The sequence below is a fragment of the Antechinus flavipes genome, chromosome 4, assembly GCF_016432865.1.
Source record: "Antechinus flavipes isolate AdamAnt ecotype Samford, QLD, Australia chromosome 4, AdamAnt_v2, whole genome shotgun sequence".
NCBI lineage: Eukaryota > Metazoa > Chordata > Mammalia > Dasyuromorphia > Dasyuridae > Antechinus > Antechinus flavipes.
Window position 1 is genome coordinate 344012463 of NC_067401.1, and position 10496 is coordinate 344022958.

Here is a 10496-nt window from a genome sequence, read left to right on the forward strand (position 1 = left end):
TTGCTTGCATATAAAGGACTTCCTTCCTAATAGCTAAAATTGTCAAAAAACATAACATGTTGTTATATAAGGTTAGTTGCCTGGAGCAAAGTCTGAATAGCATTTTCTCTCAGGATGTTGTACAGGGGATTTATGTACTGGGGAAGGGAACTGTGCTAGATGATTTCTAAGTTACTTTATAACTCTAAAGTTATATAATTAACTATATATATGAGCTATATGTTTGACCAATCCCATTAACTACTATATGATCAATGTCTATATCTATGAGTAGGAAGAACTTATATAATTTAATACAATGGATACCTCTCCCCACTTCTTCACCTATCTCCATGTAATGGAATTCCTCCCTTCCTTCAAGATCAAACACAGATGCCAATTCCTCCACGAATTCATCTATAATATTCTCCTTGATGGCCCCAGAAAAACTGATCTTTCACTCCCTAAATATTTCATATCCTGGAGCTATCCTTTGAATTTTTCTCATCTGTCCCTTATACCATAGTTATTTGTGACCATATCCTTCCTTCCATTACCATAAGCTTCTTGAAAATATAGGCTATTTTATATTCCCAATTTTATTTATTATAATTCCTTAAACATAGTTGATGATCAATATATGTTTATAATTTATTTGAATTGAGTTGTAGGATTTTTCAGAAACTAGGTCTGAGACAAATTTTATGTCATTGAAATGTAAGACTCCAAAGAAGAATGGTTTCATGTAAAGTATGCAGATGGCTGTAAAATTTTTAAAAATGTATAAGATTTATGGATACTAGGATTTTGAAGCATTTTTTTATTCCTATGAATGTAGAGTTGAAATGGTATCAACATACAAAAGCAATTTAAAGCTTTGTTTAATTAGGGACTCTGGGATGTTTCCTTTATATTCCCTTGAAAACGATTTCCATGTGTCTGAGCTTGCTTCACACCGTTTAGTTTTAGGAGACTTTAAAATTATACAAGCACATGGAAGAGGAACCCGATTATATATAATTGACTTTGCCAATGGTAATTAAAGTTCAGGCCTTATATTATGGCTTACAAATCTGTACACAATTAATTCTTTGTGATCTTCCTTGTTTGTTTTTACAGTATGGTACTTCCTGAGGCCTTGGTTTTAAGAAATCAAAAAACCTAATGCTAAGGATATTTAGTAAATTATATATTTCTTTGTTGAGCTATTGACCCAACTATCTACCTCCATAATCCATTCTACCTCTTAGATTGGCTATATTAGACAAAAGTTGGCATCTAGTAGTCAATATTTTGTTCTATACTCAAGCCTTAAAATAAAAACAACAGCAAGTGTTTTCCGGGACATTTGGAAAGAGAAGAAACTTCCATTTTCTATATAAGTATGGTCAATATCATTATCCCATAGTAGTCATTAAACCCTTTCTGTGAAATTCACATTCTAAATACTTTACAGAATGTCTTGTTCACAATAGGCATTTTTCTTCATCAGAAGTTGAATTAAAACCTAACATAGTATTTTTGCTTTTTAAATTGTTGTTTGCTTACATTTTGTTTTCTTTTTCATTTTTCCCCTTTTGATCTGATTTTTATTGTGCAGCATGATAATTGTGGAAATATGTGTAGAAGGTTTGCACATGTTTAACATATTTGATTATTTGCCATGGTGGGGCAGGTAAAGGGAAAGGAAGGAAAAAAAAGTTTGGAACACAAGGTTTTGCAAGGGTGAATGTTGAAAATTATCTATGCATATGTCTTTAAAATAAAAAAAAGCTTTAATAAAAAATTGAGTCTATGTAGAATACAAATTAATATATATAGTACAACAAAGACATCATTACTAGCAACAACAACAACAAAAAAAGCTTTTCAATTGATGGTCATTGCTGGAAGATTTTTATTTTTAAAGAAATACCAGAAGTCAAGGCAATTTATACTGTAAAAGTTTCTGCTGGCTTCTGGTTAGAAGTCTCTAATAATGTTATGAGAATTATTGATCATGGATGCTCAATTTTCCTTGTCTTACATCTAATACTTTTAAGTGATGTAAACAATTTTAAATGATAAAATACTGTTTCCCCACCCTGCTGCCCATCCAACAAGGTTTACATACAAGGAAGTGACTCTTTGTTCCTTTTAAGAAACTTTACGAAGATGGTCATCAGGAAGTAGAATATCCTGCCTCAAAAGATAAATGGATATTTCTCTCTTCATTAGAGGTCTTCAAGCAAAGAATATTGCCATTTTTCAGATACATCATCATGGAAATTATTTTGGAGGTATTTATTGAACTAGATGAACATTAAAGTTCTTTCTAAATTCTTTGATTCTAATCTTCTTTCTAAAATTCTTTGATCTATTTATGTACTCAGTAGGATTCACAATTCCATAGTGTGAGACTTCATGAAACTGGCTTTCTTCCCAGTGTCTTGTGACTGACTTAGTTAAAAAAGAACTTCTCAAGAGACTAATACTTGCTCTTGATTGTATTTTGGAATTTGTTTATCTTATTTTTTGCTTTAGTGTATCTGTATTGGAGAGCTTTGGAATAATTTTACCAACTTGTATTTAGAATGATGACCTAAAGTAGGCATTAGGTCTACTTCAGTTTTGATTGCTGGATGAGACCTGCTTACTCTCTGTTAATTCATTAATATTTAGAATGAATGGCCCAAATAAATGTGATAATCTTTGTAAAGTACTTAGCACAATACACAGTGCATAATATAGTAGGTACTTAATAAATGCTTATTCCCTTCCTCTTCCCTATCCCCTGAATTTTGCAGTATGATAGTTTTTTATTCTCAAGCAACAATAGATTTAGCTGCTCAATAATGAATCATTCTGATTTTCACTCAGTAAACTGGAGAATAGATATTCTTGCTACCTTACTTCATTGGTAGATTAAGGATATTTTGGGAAGCTGGCCTTGTAGTGATGAAGACCTGGATTCAACTTCTGTCTGTCTCACATACTAACATATGACCTTGGGCACATATCATTTAACCCCTTAGTGCCTGGTGAATTACCAATCTTCATCAATGGTGGATGCTTCCATATCAGGTGTCCTCCATATTTAGGAATTCACAGCTTAAAAAAAAAAAAAAAAAAAAAAAAGACATTTCAAAGAAGGAGAGAAAAACATAAATGGGCAAATCAAATCTACAATTAATTTCTAATCATCTCTTAAGTCCATGTGAAAGGAGAAAAAAAAAAGCTTCAGTTTTGCACCATTTTAGGAAAGAGATTTGGATTTGGAGTAAAAAATACATAGTTTCTAATACTGGCTTCCTTGCTTGCTATCTCTGTGACCTTGGACAAAACACATCATTTTTCTGACCTTCCTCCCCCTCATCTGTTAAATGACAGAATTAGAATGGATATCCTCCAAGATTCCTTTTAGCTCTAAATCTTTTGATATGTGAACTAACTAAATTTCTCTTTATGTCTTTTTCTGTCTCTGCCAAAAAAGTTCTGTCAGTAGCAAAGGAGCCATCAAACTATGTGACCTGTGTTTCTACATTTGAAAATGACAATGAAAAAAGCTGACCAATCAAAATAAATTGTAGGCTTTTGGCACCAATATTTCCTTTCTTTCTTAAACTTATAAACAGGCTGATATAAAAGGGACAAATATAGCATTTTTCCATCTCAAACTATTGTTGATTTAAAAGAAAATAAGAGGTGAAGACTGATAGATGGAATCAGTGTCTGTGAACTCTGGTTTGGTGATGGCTCTCTTGCCTTTAAAATTTATTATATCCACTTTATTTATAATGTGTATATATTTACTTTCAAAAAAATAGGGAAGCAAACTCCTGTTCAAGAGCAATAATGTAAACAGTATCACACCTACTCTCAGTAGGAATCGTTTGCACACCTGTCTTTCTTGGAAATGTTTCAATGGTTATTTTTTTCCTTATCTATGTACAAACTCATTAGACCTCGGAAACATCTATTCTATGTCAACCTCACCATCTATTAGAGTTCAGTTTTTTAAGAAGTAGAGTACTCCAAATTGAGGTGGGGGAAAGTTAAACACTGAGCTTGAGGATATAGTATTTGACTAATTCCAGTTTTTTCTCAAAAGGAATTTTCTGAGTTTTGCTGAGAAAGGTCTCATTTCTCAAATATATAGAGAACTGAGTCAAATTCATGACAAGAGCCATTCCCCAATTGATAAATGGTCAAAGAATATGAATGGGCAGTTTTTAGACAAAATAAACAAAGCTATCTATAACCATATGAAAAAAGCATTAAATTACTACTGATTAAAGAAATGCAAATTGAAATAATTTTGATGTGCCACATATCAGAATGGCTAATTTAACAGAAAAGGAAAACAACAAACGTCAGAGTAGATATGGAAAAACTGAAACACATATGAATGGCTGATAAAATTGGTGGAACTAAGGCAATCACTCTGTAGAATAATTTAGAACTATATACAAAGGGCTATAAAACTGTGCATACTCTTTGAACCAGTAATATCACTAGTAGGTCTTTATTCCAAAGACATTTTTTTAAAAGGACTTATATATATAAAACAGCTCTTTTAGGGATGGCAAAGAATTAGAAATTGAGGGGATGCTCAGCAATTGAGGATGGTCTGAACAAGTTATGGTTTATGATTGGGAAGGAATTTTATTGTGCTATACAAGAAATGACAAGAAGCATGCTCTCAGAAAAAAACTGAAAAGACTTATATGAACTGATGCAAAGTAAAGTGAACAGAAGCAGAAGAATATTGTACATAGTAATCATTCGGTATGATAATCAACTATGGATAATTTAGCAATACAGTGATCTAAGATAATGCCAAAGGACTTATGAAAAATGCTAACCAGAGAAAGAATAAACTCTGAATGCAAACAGAAACATGCTTTTTAAAAAATATTTTTTCTTTTTTTTTTTGTCTGTGTTTTCTTTTATAGCATGATTAATATGGAAATATGTTTTGCATGACTGGATATCTATAATCTATATCATATTGTTGTCTTCTCAGTGATGGAGGAAAAGAGAAAATTTGGAACTCCAGAAAAGATTTTTAAATGAATGATCAAATTGATTTTAGTTGTAATTGGAGAAAAAAATAATTGCTACTATCTTAAATGGAATACTACTATCTAAATGTCTCACTCTCATCCTGAGTGTCACTAGCAGAGAGGTTCTTAACTTTTTTTGTCATAAATTTCTTAGGCAGCCTAATGAAGTCTTTGGACTCATTTTGAAAATAATATTTTTAAAAGCATTAAAAATATGCAAGTTTGCAAAGAAATCCCAAAACAAGATTATAGTTCTTTTGTTAAGAATTCTTGACCTAGGACATTTTGATCTGTGGTGTGAGATTTAGAATGGTATTCCATAACCTCTCATAATAACCTGCATTACTGTCAGTTGGCTTTACCTCATGATGATGACCACCATGGATAGTTCACGAAAATCTCAGAGTAGGAAGGAACTTCAGAAGTTATTTTGTCCTAACATTACTTTAATAAGAATCTCATACCCAGCAATGCAGTTTTTTGTTTAAAGATTTCTAGTGATGGGGAAGCCACTACCTCCCAAAACTGTATCTAGGACCATTGCAAGTCATCCTGACCTATATTTTGCCCCTGGATTCTGATGATCCTTGAGGAAAGACTAAGGAGAATGACTTTGCACAACCTTGCATCACTTAAATCCAATTTACTTAGCAAATTACAATTTACTTATATTACCCTTCTGATGTCATTGGTTCAATTTGAGAACTACTTTTGAATAATTTTCATTATTAAGAAGTTTTCCTTTATATTAAGCCTATATCTGCTTCTTTGTAACCTCTACCAATTGCTTCAAGTTCTGCCTTATGGGATCAAAAAAAGAAAGATTAATCCTTCTTCCACATGATGGCTCCTGCCTAATATGGTACTCCAGAAATGATGAAAAACAGTGTTCACTGGGGAATCATCTCTTAAGGTACCTCTAATACTTAACACAGTAGTGTTATAGAATGAATTACTTAAATGTCAATAATTTAATGCTTATTGAAGTAGATTCAAGGTAATTTACCTTATAAATACAATTTACTTGTAGAATATTCCTGGACCTTCCTACCTAGTACTTAATCTGAAAAGCAAGAGATTTCTTTAGTGTAGAGTGAATAAGAAGCTGTTTTTGAAAAGAATCTCAAAGTTATAGTTTTCATTGGACAAATAAGTCAAGAAATAACCATAAAAAGTCTATGGAAAAATCAGAATAAAATTATATACTTTTCTAATTATCCTGGAAAGTAAAGAGAAATGTAGTAATAATTCTAAAGGATATAATATGAAAAGTCAGAAGGGAGGGAAAGAATTCATACTGGAATATGGAAAAATAAAAAGGGAAAAATAATTCTGATTGATGTCTTTTCTCCCTTGTCATCCTTGGACTTTTTCTTTCTTCCATTCAGTTTCCTGATTTCTTTAAAATATTTAAGAGCTTTATAGAGAAAAGATCACTCAGTACTGGAATGATCAAGATTGGAACTTCTTTTTCCAAACATAATTATTGGAAACTAAAGAAATGTAGTAAACTGCAGCAATTTAGCAAAATCTTGATATTCTAATAAGGTGATTTATTATTATTAGTCACGTAACCTGATATTTTTCAATATTACAAACATGCTTTCATTACATTATCTTCTCCTTTTTTGTTTTCAAGTTCTATTTATTCAAAGCTAATGGCAAATTTGTCAAATACAGAGGTAGAGCAAAATTCCAATTTAAAGGTTCTTTTCATAGGTTGTTTCTCTATGGATGTTTTAAGATAAAAGAAGATTCCTTGAGAAATGCAGTCACACATGGCCCTCTCAACAATAAGATGAACCAAATCAGTTCCAATAGAGCAGTAATGAATTGAACCAGCTACACCCAGCAAAAGAACTCTAGGAGATGACTAAGAACCATTACATAGAATTCCCAATTCCTATATTTTTGTTCACCTGCATGTTTGATTTCCTTCACAGGTTAATTGTACACTATTTCAAAGTCCAATTCTTTTTGTACAGCAAAATAACTATATGGACATGTATACATATATTGTATTTAACTTATACTTTAACATATTTAACATGTATTGGTCAATCTGCCATCTGGGGGGGAAGGGAGGGGAAGGAGGGAAAAAGTTGGAAAAAAGGTTTTGCAATTGTCAATGCTGAAAAAAACCCATGCATATATCTTGTAAATAAAAAGCTATAATTAAAAAAAGAGAGAGAAAAAAACACAGTCACAAAGATCTATTGGTTTGATCATTCCCCGATGATCAGTATCAAGCAAGATGTAAAAGAGAAAGACTTAAGTTCACCAAAAGTCTTAGCTTCTCTCACAATAGATGTTCCTGCTTGTGGATGATAATTTTCTGCGTTTATTGAGAGATCTTCTCAATTAGATCCATAGCCAGTCACTGATGGGGGAATGAATAAAGAATACAAATTGCATGGATTAATTTACAGTGAATAGGAAAACAAATTGATTTAGTCCAGTGATGGCAATCTTAAATAGAAACAGAAGCCAATATATTATTTATGTTCACTAAACTGTGCACCACATATTGACTCTTTTAAAAACCACATATTAACATTAACTATGACTTATTATATTTTTATTTATTTTGTTAAACATTTACTAATTACATTTTACAACAGTGCTCAGGAGGGTTACAGTTAGTAGACTGCATGTTTGATACATACAATTTAGATAATAATGGATATATCTTGGATAGACACTTAAAATAGACAATTAGTTAAACTGATAATTGAATAGGAAAAATAGAGAAGATTGAAGCCTGCTTAATAACACCAAAGAACATCTTTTTAATATACATATTCAATGATTCAGTATATGGCTGCTGCAAAAATGAGCCACTTGGCAAATAGAGACCAGTCTTTAAAACATATATGGATTTTCCCTTTTATGAGTTATATGGGCTATGCCCAATATTCTTAGCCTATTTTCAACCCCAACAAGTGGAATTTTGAAAACCAGTTTACTGTCATAAAAGATGAAAGAATAAAAAATCTTCAGGTTGGTTGAAGAGCTGGAAGGGTTAATTATTCAGTAGAGAGAACTCGATGATGCTGTGGATAGAGCACTGAGCTTGGAATTAGAAAGGTTAACTCTGACTTCAGATCATTAATTAGCTGTGTGACTCTGAATGAATCAGTTAACCTCTATCTCAGTTTCTCCAACTATAACACATGGATAATAATAATATCTATCTTTCAAAGCTATTGTGGGACTCAAACAAGAAATTATTTATAACATGCTAAAATACTTAGCACAAGTATGTAACATACTAGGCACTATATAAATGGTGGAATAGAATGGCATACAAATATTACCAGATAATTTCTTGCTTTTTTCCCTGACAACTTTTTGAGTATAACTACTATAAGAATATCCCAAGCCAGAAAATTTGAGGTACTTCTTAAAACCTACATATTTCCCAAATTTGCACGTCAATAAAAATAATATATATTTTTAATTTAAAAAAAAGAAACAGTGAAACAATAATCTATATATGTCTTCTCTTCCTTACCACTTCTTTCCCTACCAGGCCCACATATTTAATATTGGCTTCCTCTCCTCCATCACCATTCACAAACACAAGGTCTCCAGTAAAGAAAATGAAACTTCTCTAAGTAGACATGATGAATGCATGATTCTGATTATGTAGATATTCAAAATAAAAATGAGCACATCTGCATTTTTTTTGGCTCTGAGTAGCTTATATTTATTCCCCTTCTTTTAGTCAAACTAGAGAAAGAAATTCTCTGGATTTAATGCTTTAAAGCACCCCTCCCACCCTCCACCCCCAGAAAGTGAAGAATGCTTTAAAGATTGACATTAAAATTGCTTATGTTCATGACACATTTAAGTCTTTCTCACTGTCATATCAATTTTTTTTTCCTTTGGGATTGGGAATAATAGTGAACGCTTTACTAATTTCTTTGAATTTCTTCTTTTCTTCTTGTTTTCAGCACTGGTCCCGTTGTTTCCATCTGGATGGCACATTAAGGCTCTCTTCTGAGAGACATTTCATTTTTGGAGGCATTCTTGTCACACCTAGAATCTTAATGTAATCTCTTCTCTTACTCTCCTTAAGCTCAAATAGTGCATTTTTCAGGAGTTGCTTCTATTTTGGTTCTTTGTTTTCTCTGCCTGATATATTTTCTCACTGTCCTGCTTTGCTTCCTCATACTTTTTCTGTATCCATATAACATCATGTTCTTCTCAGATAGGCTTTGATGTGTCACCCAGTGTCATTGCATTCATGCAGTTAACTATCTTCTAGTTATAGTGCTGTTTAGATTTGTTTTTATATTGTTGGGTTCTATTCTCAGGACTTCTGTATATATTGCATATGCTAATTTATAATTCCTTTCTTTAAATTCTTTGCTGCCCCCCCCCAATGCCCCCCCCCCTGCTGTCATGGGGCAAGACAAATTTTCTCATGGTCAGAGGTCATCCTGAAGGTCTCTCTCTGTCTGTCTCTCTCTCTCTCTGTCTCTCTCTGTCTCTCTCTCTCTCTCTCCCTCTCTGTCTCTCTGTCTTTCTCTCTCTTTCTCTCTCTCTCTCTCTCTCTCTCTCTCTCTCTCTCTCTCTATATATATATATATATATATATATATATATATATACATGCACACACATATATAGAAAACAACTCACCAAAAACAAAACTGCTTTCCCAAAAATAATTTTAATAAAGGCTGAAGTTTCTCAGAGGCTGTATCTACATTGGTAGATTGCAACTTAAAATGTCATTGCTTACAAACTGTGCTTCCGGATAATGACCCAACAGTGCTGAACACTCTGTTTAGAGAATTTTTGAAATAGTGATGGGGAGGGGACAAATACCAGGGCACCATCCAGGCAAAAGATGATCTTTTAATAGTTCCATTTTTCAAAATCCACTTCAGCTATTTTCTCATATTTTATGACAGTCCTAGAATTCTTGAAATCAAATGATAACTAAATATTTCTGAGTCAGTCCTGGAGCTTTCCAGAAGCAGTGACAAACAGTCCTCTAGAATTCAGATAGACGTGACATTTACCTTCTCAGAGATGATCCCAGAAACCCCAGAAAAAGGAGTTATACAGTCTCGTTAACTGCTAAGCTCCTTAGCATCATTAAAATAACAGCTTGGTTACCACATTTTTAGGGTAAGCTTCACTACAAACTTCCTAAGCAGTCATTTCCTTGAATGTTTCTGCTTCTAAACTATTCTCCATCCTCACCACAACACCTAGAACCCTCAAAATTCTTATTTCTCCAAATCCATCTCTCCTACTCTTCTAACTTTCCTCCCTTCAGTCTTGATTCTGTAGTTAATCAGTTCAACTGTATACTATTATCTCACCTAGAATGACTTATCCCTTTTTCCCAATAACCATTTATCTAATCGTCAACCTTCTCCAAATATCTCCTTTCACTGTTCCATTCCTTGAGCTGCTGAACACTGCTAAAGGAAGGCATGAAGCTAATAACTGGCT

The 10496-nt window shown here is 32.7% G+C and overlaps 1 pseudogene; it reads right to left on the bottom strand.

Moving 5' to 3' along the window:
* Positions 1–8862: 8862 nt before the first annotated feature.
* Positions 8863–9484, bottom strand: LOC127561559 (dnaJ homolog subfamily C member 7-like; annotated as a pseudogene).
* Positions 9485–10496: the final 1012 nt, after the last annotated feature.